Source organism: Dendrobates tinctorius, unplaced genomic scaffold, assembly GCF_039654945.1.
Source record: "Dendrobates tinctorius isolate UK_male_01 unplaced genomic scaffold, ASM3965494v1 ptg000016l, whole genome shotgun sequence".
NCBI classification, from domain to species: Eukaryota; Metazoa; Chordata; class Amphibia; order Anura; family Dendrobatidae; genus Dendrobates; species Dendrobates tinctorius.
This window is the reverse complement of record NW_027361684.1, coordinates 23,916,940-23,935,344: the sequence shown is the minus strand read 5'-3', so window position 1 is coordinate 23,935,344 and position 18,405 is coordinate 23,916,940. Positions and strand designations below refer to the sequence as shown.

Sequence of the window (18,405 nt, the reverse complement as noted above, 5' to 3'; positions counted from 1 at the left end):
TTTTCCATTTAATTTCTCTTCTCTGATTTGATCGCACATCAGAGGAGAGAGAAATGGGGTCCCCCGGTACGTACGGTGTCCCATAATAATGTAATGGCATGTGTTTTGCCGAGTAAGTTGTAGTTTAAATGACACCATTAAGTTTACCCATCAATGTAATAGAAAACGATAAAAAAAAAATTGGGAAATATGTTAAAAAAAACAAACAAACAAAACTTTGTTTATAATTGTTCCGATAAAGTTTCATTTTTTCATGGATGGAACTGTGTGAGGGTTTGACTTATTTATTTTTTATGTGATGAGCTAACCTTTTTTATTTGTACAATTTAAAGGTAAATTAAAAGCATTATCACTTGCATTTTGTTAAAGTTGCAGCAACCATAAAGAAAAAAAAAATGTTTTTGTAAATTTTGTTGGAAAATTTAGCAATTGCTGATCAACTTTTAACCTTTTTAACTTCCTTACAAAAAAGTTATGTTTAAAAAATGATGCAGATGTAATGTAGACATGTGGTAAATGTTGTTAACTATTTTGTGTGACATAGCTCTCTGGTTTAAAGGCATATAAATGAAAAGCTTGAACATTTTCAACAAATTTCTGATATTTTCAGTCTATGTGTCCATATTGCAGAAATGCTGCGGAAATGTCCGCAGCATTTCCGCAACTCCCCACCACAGGTAAAACGCATGTGGAATTCGCATGCATTTTCCCGCAAAACACAAGCGTTTTGCAAGCTTTTTTTTAGCTTGCAGAATGCTTGAGCTTTTCCAAGCGATTTGAAGCATCGCTTGGAAAAGTGATTGACAGGTTGGTCACACTTGTCAAGCATAATGTGACCAACTTTTTATTATTGATGCTGCCTATGAAGCATCAATAGTAAAAGGTAGAATGTTAAAAATAATAAAAAATAGGGATATACTTACCCTCTGTCGGCCCCCGGAGTCCTCCCGCCTTTCAGCCACACTGCCAGCATCTTCTGTTCCCAGCGATGCCTTGCGACAATGACCTCTGACGTAGCATCACGCGAGACCACTACGTCATCAGAGGTCATTCGCACAATGTATCCCTGGGAATGGAAAATGCTGGCAGTGTGGCATGAGATGCAGGAGGACTCCGGGGGCCGACAGAGGGTAAGTATATCCCTATTTTTTAGTTAAATTCTATTTTTAACAGGAATATGGTACCCAGGGCATGGAGGAGAGTCACCTCTCCTCCGGACCCTGGGTACCATCCGCATATGAAGCGCTCACTTTACGCATGGTGGGCATAGCCACATGCGTAAAATGAGCGTTTCAATGCAATCCTATGGCGGCACCATGATTCCGCAGAAATAATGGACATGCTGCGGATTTTACCGCTATGCGATTCGGTAGCGGTTAAATCCGCAGCATGGGCACAGCAACTGCGGAATCCCATATGATTGCATGGGGATGCGTTTTAATAGCGTTTTTTTAAGCATTTCCGCTGCAGTAAAAATGCAACGTGGGCACACAGCCTTACTAATAAATTCAAGTCATATCAAACAAATTTTATTTTAATATCTTGAAGTACAATATATCACAAAAAAACAGTCTTTGAATCACTGGGATCCGTTGATATATTTGAAAAGTTATTGCCACTTAAAGTGACACTGGTCAGAATTGTATAATGTGGCCTGGTCATAAAGGTAAAAATGGGTTGGGAGATGAAGGGGTTAATTTCCATATAACAGAGTTTTAATAAAAAATGCCTTAATGCAAACATATTCTCTAAAATGTATATGTTTTGTATTTTAGATATAGTGCAGTATGGTTACAAAGTAGCTTCTGGGTACATGAGACCTCCAGAAATCTTAACCAGGTCTAGGTCTTTGCAGATTGAACCTGGTTTTGTCGTCACAAAGGCTGTCTTCTTATATTATTATTCCCATTGTAGTTTCAGTATGGCATATGGAACTGGGAATAAATGTGAAATACTTCTAATATAGAGCAAGAAACTAGAGATGCAAAAAAATCTAACTCTTCTGCTTCAGTGTCTTCTGAGGCTTCTTTTTCTTCTGTTTTTCATGCTGTTGAATGCACAGATGTGGTTATGGCTGGCACATCTACCAAAGGACAAACCAATTGTAATTGATTTGCCTTTCAGAATGCCCAAACAAATTACACAAATTAAATTAAGACCTTCATGGAGAAACAATTGCTTGCAAAATCTACTTTGAGCTGAAATTGAGTTATTTTACAAGAGATTTCAAATCCTAAGTCTAGACACGTCTTTTGTTTAACCAGTTCTTTGTCGACAAAGTTTTCTCAATAGACTTGCATTTATCTTGCTCACCACTGTAAAGGGCCTGTCACACTAAGCGATATCACTAGCAATATCGCTATAACGTCACTGGTTTTTGTGACATAGCAGCGATATTGCTAGCGATATCGCTATGTCTGATACCTCAGCGGGGGAGCCGGTCGGATTATCGCTGATCGCGCGAGAACGTCCTGGACCATTTCTCGTCGTCGGCTTCCTGCTGGGCTTCCTGCTGTGGAGATGAGCGACGCGTGGACGCGGGCGGAAGGACATCAGGATCGCCTCGTCTGACAGGTAAGTAGCGACCCCCCGACCGCTGCTATGTCGCTGGTGAGATCTGCCTGTGTGGCAGCTCACTAGCGACCACTTAGCGATGCACCAGCGATCCTGATGCGTCATATCACTGGTCGGGATTGCTGGTGCATCGCTAAGTGTGACAGTACCTTAAGTACCTATTGGTGGATAGGTGTAACAGACATAACAGCTGTCAGCGGACCCAAAAAATATGGAGACCCATTAATATTCAGAAGAGACAAGCAAATCGCATTTTTTGCAATTCGATTTGCACAAATTTTATCAATTTTCATCCAGTCGACTGCCGTTTTGGATAGTTCTGAGGGCTGAGAAAGGGTTTAAAAAAAACTCTTATACTCCCCTCTCTATATGAAGAGTATCCCTAATGATGTGCGTCTTTCCCCACGTAACAGCTTGGTGCCTAATAAAGAAAAGAGAAGATGGAAGACAGAGGAACCGATCAGAAAACCTGTGGCAATGAAATGAGCATGGAGCATCTGAGGGATGAGCAGTATAAGCTTTTTTTTTTTTTTTTTTAAACCCTACCGAGCACCCTGAGTCGAGCGAATCTGCCCAAATCATACTCTTAAGGCCCCGTACACTAAGCGACTTACCAGCAATCCCGACACCGATATCAAGGTGTCAGGATCGCTGGTAAGTCGCTATGTGATCGCTGGTGAGCTGTCACACAGACAGCTTCACCAGCGATCAGCACAGCGATGCCGAGCGCCCGGCATCGCTGGCCATCCTGTAAAAAATAGAATCAAAATAAAAAATATAGTTATTCTCACCTTCCGACATCCCGTTCAGCCATCCTGCCTCTCTCCACGCTCCGGTCCCATTGATCCTTAGCATGAATGACCGCGAGATGTCACGGTCTCGAGGGATAACAAAGTCTCGCGGTCATTCATGCAAAGGATCGCAGGGACCGGAGCGTGGAGAGAGGCAGGATGGCTGAACAGGACGTCGGAAGGTGAGAATAACTATATTTTTTATTTTTTTTATTATTTTTTACACCTGATCACTGGTCTCCCGCCTGTCACACGCAGTGATGCGTGCTGGCCAGCGGGAGACCAGCGACCAAAGAAATGTCCAGAGGTTTCTTCCAGCGATCAGCGATACCGGCAGGGGGGCTGATCGCTGTCACACATAGCGATCTCGCTGGTGATATCGCTGTTACGTCACAAAAGTTGTGACTCAGCAGCGATCTCGCTACCGAGATCGCTTAGTGAGACGGGGCCTTTAGAGATTTGTTCAACTTCCTTGTTGACCGTTCTGTTTTGCATTATTTCCATGCTGTGATAAATTTATCCTAACAATGAAATATACAGTATACGTTAATATATTTCAGCAATAGTATAAATAGTCCTTTTTTGTGTGCATTTTCGCTTTCCTGTGACATCAATGCATGCATTATCAAAGTACTGTGACATCACTTTTTTCCCAGATTGCACCCTTAACTTTTGAAAATCTCTGGGGTGGTGTACTGTTCACATGTCCGTGATTTTTTGCAGTCCTAGTGGTAAGTGCAAAATCATGGAGACATGTTCGATATTGATCTGAGTGAGTGTTGGATCAAACTCTGCAATGAAAGTCTATGGTTCTGTAAAAAAAAAAGTGAAACAGTACTTAGATGCCATCCGTGTGCTGTGGGTTACTTTTCACTGACTGACGGAAGGTGGAGAACTTCTTTTTTTTTTTTTTTTTTTTCTCATCAGTGAAAAAACTAATGAAACTCTGACCAATGAAAATCACTGTTGAAACTTTGTCTGTTCAAAAAAACAACCTGATGTCTGAATGAGGCGAGACCAAAATAATCATTAGCTTTTCATGCTCTGAAATTTATCATGGGGAAGCGATGCCCCATAATTGGTTCTGTCACAGAATCCAATAGTTACCTGTTACACCCTTGTAAAGGAGAGTTGTCATATTTTGGCCTCCTCCTCAAGGATTTATTGCAACAGTTTAAGCCTTGTTATCTTGGATCACTATGGTAAAAGTCATTATGGCTTCCACTGCTATGTTGCCATTGTACAGAAAGATAAAGTTGTGCAGTGGAGAATTTGATGTAGGTTGCCAGTGATTTATGTTGACTGTTCTTTAAATTATTCACCACCAAAAAATGTCTTTGCTCCATTACAGCTCCAATAACACGATGTCGGCTTGTCAAAATACACAGCTGTCCAGACTGCATGGTTTGTTATGGTTTATGATAATCTTTTGTGATTTCACTGCAGACAGCATTATAATGCGGAAATGCAAAAAGAATGTTGTATCATGTCAGCCAGTAAAATTGTATAGAATTATGTAAGATCTTATCTTCTCTTGTCAGTGCTGGATTCTTAAGTAACACTGACAAAACACTAAAGGCCCCGTTACACGTAACGATATTGTGAATGATATTGTTGCAACATCACCAGTTTGACGTTACAGCGAAGTCGAAACGACATCGTTGCGTGTGACATGTAGCAATGATCAACGATCAGTTGGCTGATGGTTAATCGTTGCCTAAGGCCTGTTTCACACTTCCGTTTTTTCAAATCCGTCAAAATCCGTTGGTTTCCGTAAAAAAACGGATCCGCCATTTTTTTGCAGGATCCGTTTTTTTTTGTCCCATAGACTTCCATTAGTGGTTACCGCGGATCCGTCAAAAAAACGGATCCGTTTTTTAAAAAACTGATCCGTTTGCATCAGTTTCCGTCAAAAAAACGGAAACGGATCCGTTTGGCGGACACAAAAACGGAAGTGTGAAACAGGCCTAATGGTCTGGGCCATAAATCTATTGTTGGTCTCTTGCTGGGCAGCACACATCGCTGCTTGTGACAGCGAGAGACCAACGATCAGCGAGCTCCCAGCTCCATACAGCATACACCGGGAGCTGGTATCCAGGGTTAACAGCGGGTAACTAAGTGCCGTGCGGCGCTTAGTTACCCGCTGTTTACCCTGGATACCAGCGTTCTCGCTGGTCCTGATCGCTGGTGAGTCTGCCTATGTGACCGCTCACCAGCGATCAGCTAACTGTGTCCCAGCGATCCCATCCATGTTGGATCATTGGTGGGATCGCTGGGACATTGAAGCGTGTAACGGAGCCTTAATACTATACTCTGATGCAGAGCCTGTAGGAGTGGTACACAAGAGCTTAAAGGGAACCTGTCACCAGGAGTTCCCCATATAAAGTATGGCTAACACCTTTTTAATCCCTCTTACAGCATGCTAGAATGATGTATGTATGTCCTCAACCTCTTATGCAAGGCACAAAAAACTATTATACACGTGCACACACACACAGATGGTGTGGTGCGGTACAGTAGGCTTCTCTGGTTTTGATCTGGCACAACCTCTCTTCTTACGATTATCATCCTCCTTCCTTGCTTCAAGTGGCTGATGCTCCTACATTAACCACAGAGTCCCCATCACGCTTCTGCGAATGTGCACTTCCCCCTGCCCTGCTGAGGGCAGAGCACAGCACTATAGTGCGCATGTGCCGACTTTACCTACCTATGCGCGACAGGGACACAGTGTGGATGATGTAGAATGCGTCATGTACATGAAGCGGGGAAGGAGGATGACGATTGTAAGAAGAGAGGAGCCTCTGGATCAAGGCCATCGGATCAGACTACGCCATTTGTGAGTAAAATAAAAGGTCTTTTTTGTGCGTTGCATAGGGTTTCGATGACCTAGATATCCTACTAGTTTGCTATAAAAAAAGGGCCGTATTTTATATGGGTAGAACCTGGTGACAGGTTCCCTTTAAATTGTATAGTCTGAAGGACATGAGTGAAGTCTTTTAAATTTATTAAAGTTTTTAGGAGGAAGTTATTTTAATAGGAAGCTAAATTCAGGAGCATGATGGCACAATTTAAAACTAACAAAATTCCAGTAGATTTGGTTGAAAAATCAAGCTCTCAACTGTAAGTGCAATTCATCAAGTCTACGGAAAAATGTACGTGTGTGTTATATGTATTTAACCTCGGATACAAATTTAAAGAAAATTTTATAAGAGCATGTGGTCCACGAGGATCATCATTTTACTGAAAAAAAAAATAGTGCTGCATGATGCACTATGATGAAACCTGCAAAGGAGGCTTCTAACAGTGGCACCAATACAGAACCCTGTCACTGAATCCTCTGCACCCTATGCATTTTGTCATCATGATTTCATTCTTTTCACACAATGAGTAATCCATATTATAAATGGAAGACAGAGGTGAAGCTTTTGCTCTCCAGTGACTGATTTGCATAGACTGAAGTAGTTATGATTGCTCCATCTTTTTGCACCTTAATGTTGTTCATTACCGTATGTTATGACTAACCACATAGCTTCCTTGATGGATTACAGAAGGGCTTTACCTATTTTCTCATCTAAGGAATATGAATGTGTCTTTTTTAATAAGACCTCTTTTATCAACTCAGATTTCTTATTTTATTAAAGTAATAAAAGAAATATGTATAGGAGCATGTAGCTTATTCAAATACAAGTCCAGCAATATCTCTAAATGGCCGGTCCATTCCTCTGTTACTGAGAAATCAACATTTTTATTGGCATTCAAATGAGTCTGAAGATCTGAAACCTCTGTCACTCCAGCTCTATTCCTCACCCAATGCCGCTCCTTCCTGCTTGACTGATGGCTCCTTTGCCTGAAATCATGCACCATAGAGGCTGTTCTTCAAACAGGAGAAGGGGGAGATGGGGAAAGGAATAGAGCTGCAGTGTTGGAGGCTTCAGATTTACCAAACCCTTCAGCCTTATTTGCACATCAGTTCAATCAAGTAGACATGTAAAGTTATTGCTAGACTTGTCGTTGAAAGAGCTAAATAAGAATACAAATAGTTTGGGGTGTTAAATTAAGTTGATATATTCCTTTTAACCCTTTCACCCCCAAACCAGTTTTCACCTTCCTGACCAAGCCTAATTTAACAATTTAACAATTTAACAATTTAACAATTTAACGATGATTGCTATAGCACAAAAACAGAAATGGAGTGTCATGTCCGCCATGTTTGTCATGTCTGCCATGTCTGTTTTGTCTCAAGAACTCCTGGAGCGATGTGCATGCGCATATCTTGTCTGCTGTCCTGCATGTTCACTAGAGCAGTGTGCACACTCACCTCATGTCTGAACTGCAGGATGCCTGCGTTTCTGCTCTGCCTTCTGTGATCTTCTCGTCTTGTCTAGAGTCTCTGATCATGTGACCTGTCTAGGTTTCAGCACTGGATCTGCAGTCGTCTCGTCATGTCTGGAACTCTGATCATGTGACTGTGCTCTGTTATCCTGTGGATCTGAACCCGGAAGTGCTCCCCTGGTCCTGACCTGGAAGAGGAGGTGCTATGCCCTATATCAGGCCGCCCCTTCCTTTGCTCAGGGCCTGAGTATTGTGTGGTGTCCCTGCATGACTGCTTGGTCTGTGGGGCGCTCCCTCTATTCTGTGCCCTTGCACTCTGCTCTGTCGTGCCTCTCTGCACACGCTCCGTGCTCGTACTCCATCTCTTGTCCTGTGCCTTGTCTTATGTTTGTCTCTTGTGCCATGTTCGTCTTTGTCCTGCTTGGACTTGTAGTCCTTCTGTTTCTCTGCCTTGCCTGTTTTCGCTATGCCTTGTTCCGTACCTTGCCTTGCTCTGCCTTGTTCCTCCCTAAGGTCTTTGCTTGCTCTGCCTCGCTCTCTCCTATGGTGCTCTGTTGTGCTCCCTGGCACACGCACCCTTCCTCCTCTCTTTTCCATGTCTAGTCCCAAGGTTCTCCCTTGGCCCGGCTCTGGGCTTTGCCTATGCTCCGCTGCTAGACTCTTTCCTATTATGCTCTTTTGTGCGTTTCTAGGCTAGTCCCAAGGTTCTCCCTTGGCCCGGCTCAGGGCTTCGGCCTACGCTCCGCTGCTAGCTCTGTTCTTGCTCTGATCTGCTCCCGTTCCTGGTTCTGTACTCTGCTTAAGCCCAGCCTTGTTTCTCGACTTGTCTTCCCTTGCTCTGTTTCTTCGTATGCTCTTTGTATGCCCCTGGCCTTCCTAGCCTCCTGTTTGTGCCTCAGCCGTGCGCGCCCTAGCCGTGCCCGCCTGCTTGTGCCTCAGCCGTGCTCGTCGGTCAGTGACAGCTGTGTCGCCTGCCATGCCTCAGCTGGGTTCGCTGGAGTCTTGCCCGTCTGTCTGTGCCGCAGCCCGATCAGCTAGCCAGTGCCCCAGCCGTGCCCTCTGTGCTCCCTTGCACTTCACGCTGTTTCAGCACTGTGCTCTGCGTGCTCTCTAAAGCACGTGCAGGCCCTCGCCTGCCCATGGCATACCTCCCCGTGCTTCTATAATAGTACGCGCAGGTTTGGCCATGTACCCTGTCATGCCCTCTTGCACGCACAGATCCTAACCTGGTCCTTGAACCCTGTTCCTGGCGTGCCTCTCTGCAGGCGTAGGACTCTGCCTCACCTGACCCTGGCGTGCCCTTTGCACGCTTAGGACTCTGTCTCGTACCTTGTGCCTTGGCGTGTCTCTACACACGCACTCTGTCTCGTACCTTGTGCCTTGGTGTGTGTCTACACTCTCACTCTGTCTCATGCCTTGGCGTGTCTTGTCTGTGAACCCTGGCGTGTCCCCTACACGCACACCTAGCCTTGAACCCTGGCGTGTCCCCTACACACGCACCTAGCTTTGAACCCTGGCGTGTCCCCTACACACGCACCTAGCCTTGGACCTCGGCGTGTTCCCTATCATGCACCATGCCCGGATATCTGTCGTGCCTCCTTGCCTGGAACCTGGTTTGCCTGCCGGATGCCCGGGAACCTGCCGATCGCTGCCAGAGATCATGAGCTGGATGACTGCGGCCTGACGTCCGGAGCTGATGTCCGCAGCCTGATGCCTTGATGATGTCGAACGTTGCCAGCAGTCCGGAGTCTGATGCCATCGTGCCGATACCTGTACCTAGGCGTGCCACCTGGCATGTACCATTCTATGGACCTTGGCGTGCCCACGCGCGCACCTTGCACGTTTGCTTGTTTACACTGTATGTTATCCTAATGAAGTTACCTTGCACCTACGTCTTGTCTCGTCTTGCTTCCTGCTCGTCCTTGTCGTCAGACACTCGTCTAGTGTCCCCTGAGCCGGCCGTCTGGTCCCAGCAGTCATGGTGGCTCACCCCCTTGGTCTTGCCCCTGACACTCCCTGTACAGGAGGTGGATTCTCACAAGTTAAGCTTGCCCTCGGTGGGTGGGTGCCATGACCCAGAGGGTCCACTCAAAAAATGGGCTCAGCAGGAGCTGAGTCCGTCACATGGAGAACCCGGTCTTTTCTGATGAATTTCTTTAATCCATAATTAGGATAACATCAACATCATAATTAAGTGCAGTGGGCAGGTGGCAGGGGAGTAAGCACGTTTTCTTACCTGCTCACTCCCCTGCCACCTGCACACCGCACTGTATTATGATGTTGATGTTATCCTAATCATGGATTAAAGAAATTCTTCACTAAAGACCGGGTGATTTCTCCTTTTCTTTCTGCGTTTGTGCTATAACATTTCCCATATGTCTACTTTACATTAGCATCATCTTTTTTAAACATTTTTTTTCTTTTTAGGACTAGAAGGGTTGAAAGATTATCAGTAATTTTTTATTTTTCCAACCATTCACAAAGCCAATTTTGACTTTTGAAGTCACTTTGGAGGTCCTATGTGACAGTTAAGAGTCAAAAGTGTCACTATTTTAAACACTGGATCTTCAAATTCGTCAAAACCGCATTCAAGAAATTTATTAACCCTTTAGCTGTTTCACAGGAATTAAAGCGATGTGGAAGGAAAAAATAAACTTTTTTTTCCCACAAAAATGTTTCTTTTGCCCAAAATTATTCATTTTCATTAGGGTAACAGGAGAAAAATGGACCATACAGTTTATTGAGCAATTTCTCCTTAGTACACTAATACTGTGATGCTAGTCACTTCTTATGAAAAAGCTGTAAGTCAGGATAGGCAAGGTTAGAGGCTAGAAAGATACGTCCTAAACAGAAGGAAAAAATAAAAGCATAGTCAGGTAATGTTCTGAGGTCAGGATAGCGGATCAGAGCAGAAGAGGTTAAACCAACAGATGGTCAGAATGAGGTCCAAGGTCAGGCAACAAAAGATTAGAGAGAACAAACCACACTTTGCCAAATTTACATCTGGCAGAGGTCTGGGAGAAACAGCTCAGTTAAGTAGCCTGGCAATCACCTGCGATAATGAACAATTGGAGACAGCCAGCAGCTCCCCGTCTCAGATTGGACAGTCGAGCTGTCAATTAACTGCTCAATACTCCCCCTGCACCAGACTGAATGACTGAGCTGTAAATCAAAGCAACAACAGCTTCAGCATGCCCCTTTGCCAGGTTAGATGACTGAGCTGTCAGTAACTGTATCCCAGACACACTGAGGGGTGGAACCATGACAGATACCACATACATGGTGGAAAACTAGAATTTGGGCACACAGCAAGGTTCAGAAGGGAAGGCTCAGAAGGGAAAGAGCACCATTTGACTTATGGAGTACAAAATTGGCTAGAATAGATAGCTGTGTGTAGTGAGCCTTTTTAACCCTCAGGTGATTTCACAGAATTGTATAATATCAGGCTGAGTCAATGAAAAATTACTATATTTTTTTCACTAAAATGTTGCTTTTCCTCTAAGCTTTTAATTTTCAAGAGGTAATGGGGGGGGGGGGTTGAATTAATGGTAAAATTTATTGTGCCATATCTACTGTGTACACCAATACCCCATATGTGATCAAAAATTACATTTAAAGTTCAGTGATAAGTGAAAAACTCAGAAGGGAAGGCGCGCCTTATTGGAGTGCATATTTTGCTTGAATGGCTTGATGCCCTGAGGTGCCAGAATAGCAGAACCCCTCTTAAGTGATTCCACTTTACAAACTACACTCCTCATTGAATTCATCTAAGGGTGCAGTCAGCATATTGACACCACATGTGCTTCAGAGAGTTTTATACCATTCGGTGGTAACAAAAAAATAATTGTTTTACCACTAAAATGTTGTTTTAGCCCCAATTTTTTGATTTGTATAAGGGTTAAAAATGAGCAGCAATGAAAAATGAGCCACAATTTGTGCAATTTCTCCTGAGTGTGCCAATACCCTATACGTAATTGGGAAATACTTTTCAGGCACAGTGCAAGGTTCAGAGGGGAAGAAACAACATATAATGGAGCAGATTTTGCTGGAATGTTTTGTGAGTGCCTGGAATGGTTTGTGGGTGCCATGTTATATTGGCAGAACTTCTGAGGTGCCAGAACAGCATCCCCTCCCACCTCCTGGGGACCCCACTTTACAAACTAGACGTCTCAAGGAATTAATCGACCGACTCAGTGATCATATTGACACCACAGGTGTGTCATAGATTTTTATACCATTGGGCGGTGAAGAAAAACTAATTATATTTTTTTGCAGGGTGTCCTGTTTTTAAACTTTGTGTGTTTTTGCATCTTTTTAATGGATCATTAAAGCTTTTTTTACTTGAAAAAATATGAAGATTAGGTGCTGGACAAGATTACCATTTTTCCACACGTGTGCCATCAGCCTTCCAACTAGGGTTCAGTGTCCGTGTACATATTGAAAGTTCAAAGCTTTTTTCAGTAGTTTAGCTAAACAATTCTTTTTTTTGTGATTAGAAAAAATAATTATATTTACACCAAAACTTTATTTTAGCCCCAAATTTTACATTTTCACATGAGAAAATGGATACAATTGGCACCAAAATTTGTCACGCAATTTCTGATGAACATGGCAATACCCCATATGTGGCTGTTTTAAACTCTGGTGGGAAGGAGCACTATTTGACTCTTGGAAAGCAAATTTCCATATCATAGTTTGCAGAATCCAAATACAAAGCCCTTTAGCGAAAAAAGAGCAGAATCCCCTCTCAAGTAACCACATTTTGGAAATTACACTCTGGGAATATATCTACAGGGTATAGTGACAATTTTGACTCCATGCATGTTTTCCAAAAACAAGTCGCAGTGGATGTTCCTGAGTGAAAATTGCAAATCTGCCAGTGTAGTGCCCAGTATGTTGGAGTGCCCAGTACATTGTAGAGCCCATACACGGTGCCCGGGTCGTGCTTCTGGAGATACACATCCCATAAATTTAGTGGGATCTCACTGCTACAGAAATTTCAAACAATATGGACACTAAGTGTGGTTTAGGCTCACTGTGGGGCTCAGAAGGAAGGGGACATTTAGATTTGGGAGTGCAGATTTTGCTGGATTTTTGTTTTTTTTTAATTGGGAAGGAGCCGCCGTAGTGCTTTTCCAGAGGCTTTTTGCTACTAGTAATGTGGAGGGCCCCCTATATTTCCATTGATAGATGTCAGAGTGGGGACTTCTTTTTTTTTTTTTTTTTTGTGGATTGAGTTGAAGCTTTTATTGGGAATATTTTAAATAACATTTTGGATCATATTCATCCAGTGCTCTGTCCTCACCGTACTGTGTGTGGCTTTAATATGACTAGCTGTAGCACAAGCCTCTTTGCTGTGACCCTTAGAAGGCCAAAATATTGCTAAGCACAACCCTTTTGAAAACTGATCAACATGGTAATTTATCAACATGTGGGTAGTCACTATGTTACCATCAAGATTTCTATAGGACCGACAGTTTAGGGATCATAAAAAACCAACTAAGGCTAGTTTCACATTAGCGTTTTTTTGCGCAGCGCATCGGGCGCATAAAAAACGCAAAGAAAAACGCAAAACAAACGCGCGTTTTTTTAACGTCATGCGCACGCTGATGCGTCAAAAAAACGCAGCGTTGCTTGCGTTTTACATGCGTTTTTGCATGCGTTTGCGTTTTTTTATGCACATGCGTTTTTAGGTGTGACATTTTTTCCATTGTCTAGAGAACATTCTAGACTTGTTTCACTCAAAAACGCATGCGCAAAAAAACGCAACCGTGCGCAAGACCATGCGCACGCACGCGTTACCATAGACTTCAATGTGTCGTTTTTGCGCATTCCGTGCGCAAGCGTGCGCATGCGTTTTTTTGCCGAGACAGGGCGCACCAAAAAATCCAACATGTTGCGTCTGGCGCGCCTGGCGCAAAAGACAAAAAAACGCATGCGCACGAAAACGCAAGTGTGCGCAAGACCATGCGCACGTGATGTTAAACATAGGTGCGCATGCGCACGATGCGCTGCGCACAAAAGCGCAAATGTGAAACCAGCCTAACCCCATTCTCTACTCCAAAAAAAAAAAAAAAAGGCTAATAAACCGTTCAGGGTGAATACATTTTTTTGGTTTTATTCAATAATTCTAAGTTCTGTGTTCCTTTTTAAAATATAATATATTTTCTGATTTATAACATTTATATATTTTAATAAAGTAGGAATCTGTACATGTTGCCATCGCCTACAAAATATTACATAGTAAACTGGAAACTGATTGAGATTACTGCACTATATTAAGTATACTGAGGAAAAGAGGTGGGAAATGTTAAATAAAAGAGAAGACGCACAGTCAGACACCATGGAAACATTATTTGAATTGAGGTTTTTTTTTCTTCTTTTGCTTAATGGGATGGAAATGCAAAGGGAGATGCATTCCTCCTTCCTATTCCCCATGGGAATAACAAATAAGAAAAAGAACCATCAAGGATTTATTGATGAGTGACAGGAATGTGAGTATGATTTCCAGAAGCTGAGAACTTTGTCTTTATTATTAATTGTATATTTTACTAGCAGTCACAATGTAGTCTTCATATTGATCGTGCAAAATTTATTGAAGGATCTGCTTCATTTTATTGAATCTTTATAGGTTGTAGGATTGAACATTGGGATTCTCCATGTTGTAGTCTGGACAGCTGTATATCATAGACCAGTGATTCTCAAACTTAGAGGCACCTACTTGTCTTAATTCACAAAAATGCATAGTCTTTTCCTTGGTTAAAGCAATATTTGGTGTAGAAGCATAATTGACTTATCCTGTGCTTATGATAATGTTATATGGAGTTTAGAAGACATGTGAATGATTGCGTAGTATTTTTTTAATTTTGACATGATATTTGTCCAGCTCAATATCTCTATCACCTCCATATTAATCCCTTTCCAACCTTAAGTCTCCGTCACACATAGCGATCTTGCTAGCGAGATCGCTGCTGAGTCACAAGTTTTGTGACGCAACAGCGATCTCACCAGCGAGATCGCTGTGTGTGACACTTACCAGCGACCGGCCCCCTGCCAGTTATCGCTGATCGTCCTGGAATAGCCAGGACATTTTTTTGATCGCTGGTCTCCTGCTGGCCAGCACACATCACTGCGTGTGACAGGCGGGAGAACAGCGATCAGCGCGCTGGTAAACGCAGGGTTTCTAAGCACCGGGCGGTGCTTAGAAACCTGATGTGTACCTTGGTTACCAGTGCGCTGATGCAGGGAGCTGGTAACCAAGGTACACATCAGGTTTCTAAGTGACGCACGCCCCTTAGAATCCTGATGTGTACCATAGTTACCAGCTCCCTGCATCAGCGGGTTGGTAACTAAAGTACACAGCGATGCCGCGCGCTCGGCATCGCTGGTGCTGATTGCTCGGGAAGCTGTCTCTTTTTTAGCAACTCACCAGCGATCCTGACAAGTTGATATCGTTCTCAGGATCACTGGTGAGTCGCTATGTGTGACGGGGCCCTTAGACATATAGGTATTTCAAGGTTATCTCCCCCTGTTTGCTGCAGTCTTCGTCGAAGAGCTTGCAACTTTTCCGGCACGTCATGTAGCCTTCTCTGGCTGATGAAATCTTCTGCAATGTATAAAACCGCAAATTTAAGAATTGCTAATTCAGCGAATTAATAAAAATTCAACATTAATTCGATTTCCCTGTAATCAATTTGCTTACCTCTAACTAATGCCTAATCACCTTGGGTTGTCAGGTGAGCCTGTAGAAGGAAAAGGTTTGAGATCCTCTGACTCAGAGTGATGAGATAAAAGAAAATAATATACCAAAATAAAAAGTGACAGATAAATATAATCTAATTACAGGCATAAGTAAATATTACAGTACAGGATACATAATTTTTGTATTTGATTTTAAAGATTCAAGTGGCATAGACCATCAAAAACTGTTGGATGGACAAGCCAATTCTTCCAGTTCATGCCATAAATGTGCACTTTAGGCTATGCTAATTATTGTCTTTGTTTCTTGAGCAGATAATAGTAAGGCACTGCCAGATGTTTATTGTGACATCTTATTTCCCTTGAGAACAAAGGTATCAAGCATTGAAATTCAATAAAGGAGAATACCTGGAGTCCACAAGCTATATAAAAGTTATGCCCCCCTAAGGAAGCTGTATATGCAAATCGTGCATTGGTGTAGCAGTTGTCTTGTCGATTGGATTAGAGATGAGCAAATATTTCAATGTTCGGTTTGGACTACGATCACCGAATTTGCAATATTGGCTGATTAATTCGACAAATATTCACCGAACATAACCGAACGCCATTCAGGTCAATGGGAGGCAAGGACAAACGCATGCACAACACCTTAGAAAAGCCCCAAAATGCTGCAAAAACATCAAATAAGGGACAGACACCAGTAAAGTGACCTCAATTCACTCACAGTACAAATTGCAGCATGCAACAATCAGCCAGGCATGAGTGTCTGGGACAGCATTCACAGCTTTTAACTGAACATCACAGTAAGACAGGGTGGGTGAGGGATCTGAGTAGGCCCCCTTTGCTGGGAGTCCTGATACCACATGCAACACCTCTACCTGCTTTCATGCTGAGCCACACTCAGGTGGCTCAAATATCAGTTTTGTAGACTAGCATCGTCAGATAAATTTAAGGAGAGTAACACGGGTAGTTGAGTCCAAGGAAGTAGAGGCCTGACGGTCTCGGAGACCTACTGCTACATGCAATAGGCTACTTCGATCTCTAAGGCATTTCAAATTTTTAATACTGCCTCATTGCAGTGAGCCCTGGCTGCACAGTACAGAGGTGGTGGGGATTCGCTCTGCAGTGTTGGAACGCATGTCTCGTTAAGGCAGAGGTTGAGGGTGCAGGTTGAAGCCCTAGAGGAGATAGAAGAGGAGGCCAAAGCGAAGCAGTGGAGGAAGTGCTAAATGTAGAGGTTTGTCCTGCAAGTCTTAGGGATTTCAAGATGTGGAGCAGACCTGTCCCAACAGCCAGCAGTCACCCAGTGCCCAGTCAGCGAGATTTAACACTTTGGCCATGCGTACTCATCCAAGTGTCTTTCATGAAATGCACCCTGGCAGACAGAGATTTAGGGCTTATACTCACTTGCATGAGACTCGCACGATTCTCATGCAAGTCTCTTGCATGAAAACCTGGCACTGCCACCGGCACTCGGACCGGAGCGTGCGGCTGCATGCATTTCTATGCAGCCACTTGCTCTGGTCCGAGTGCCGGTGGCAGTGCCGGGTTTTCATCCGAGAGACTCGCATGAGAATCGTGCGAGTCTCTCGCAAGTGCGTATCAGTCCTTAGTCAAGGAACGGGTGATGTCTGCAACATGCTTGTGTAGCACAGGTGTCATGGTCTATTCAGAATGCTGGGCAGGCGGTGTAGGGGTTAATTGGTAGAGCCTCCTTCTGGGTCTGGGGAGGGTTTTTATAGCTGCAGGTGAGGACCCTCCCCTGTTGTTTATACTACTAGTTTGAGTGTGCCCGACCCTGCTCCATTTACAGTATGATCTCGCCTGTCCTGGTACGATTGTTTGGTGTATGATCTGGTTTGGCCTCGGTTTACATCTCTTGGATTCTGATTTTGTACTGGTGTGTCTGTCCCGTGTATGACCTCTGGCTTTGTCCTGACCTCCCTGTGATCACTCCTCTGGTGCTTCTGCCTCCATCCCGTGTGTGACCCTCTGCTATGCCTGACTATTCTCTGACTCACGATTCTGTACCTCGTTTGCCCGTACTGTGTATGACCTCCGTTTTGCCCAACTCTGAGTTTTCTACCATCTCTGCAAGCAGGACGCTAAGCCCCTCCCCCTTGCTGTCACATGACCGTAGGTCCTGTGCCTGCTTACTAAAGTTTCAGCGTTCAGGTCCTGTGCATCTGTACTTTTCGGCTATTCCTGTCCCCGGGGCCCCTACAGTACGGGTGAGTCCATGCTCAGCGGAGGCTGCACATCGGCACTGTCAGGAGCCTGATATTAGGCACAGCTTTCTTAGAAAAGTAATGGCGTCTGGGCAATTGGTACTGGGAGACTGATGGCCATCAGCTTTTGGAAACCGTCTGTATTTACCAGGCAGCATTTCCACGGCCAACCGATAGGAGATGGTGGAGTTCAACCTCTTAGCTTTGTCATGTGTAGGAGGAAACAATCTTTTACGTGACCACAACTGCGGAACCGTGGGCTGGCTGCAGTTCTGGGCGAGGGCAGAGAACGGTGAACCTGACAACCTGCTGGACCGTGAGAGAGGTGCAAGCAGAGATGTTACAGTGGATGGAGAAACTTGTGGTGTGCTCGTTTTCTGAGATAGGTCAAAAACAGCAGGCATGCCCGGCAGGCTCTCAGTCAGCGTGAGTTGAGTGGGTTAAGAATCCGAGTTTCTGTGGTTGAATACCTGCATCTCAATAGTTGGCACGGTAACGGAGGAGGAAGAAGCAGCACATGAGGCTGATGGTTATTGAGGTCTGCATTTTTGCATAGTGGGATTCCCACAGTAAAGCATGTTGATTGCGCATGTGAAGGTTCACACATGCAGTAGTCAAATTATTCCACTTTTTACATCAACTCAGTTTTTTTTTTTTGGAAAAGTTGGCAGATTATGTGAGTTTTCTCATCCTTTGCAGTGTCAAAAAGGCCCAGGTTAGGCAACCCTTGCCACCCCTGTGAGCTGCAGACTCACGGACGCTGCTGGTCACAGGCACAGTTG

At 43.9% G+C, this 18,405-nt stretch overlaps 1 protein-coding gene across 2 annotated transcripts in view; it reads left to right on the top strand.

Moving 5' to 3' along the window:
• The window catches only part of WSCD1 (WSC domain containing 1), a 373,645-nt gene that overhangs the window by 12,743 nt on the left and 342,497 nt on the right, over window positions 1-18,405 (top strand). Inside the window, exon 2 of one of the 2 annotated variants that reach the window (XM_073565578.1) lies at window positions 4,717-4,769. The exons of the other annotated variant lie outside the window; for it this stretch is intronic. The gene's annotated coding sequence lies outside the window, so the exon portion shown is untranslated. The remainder of the gene's footprint in view (window positions 1-4,716; window positions 4,770-18,405) is intronic. 2 annotated transcript variants of the gene reach the window in all.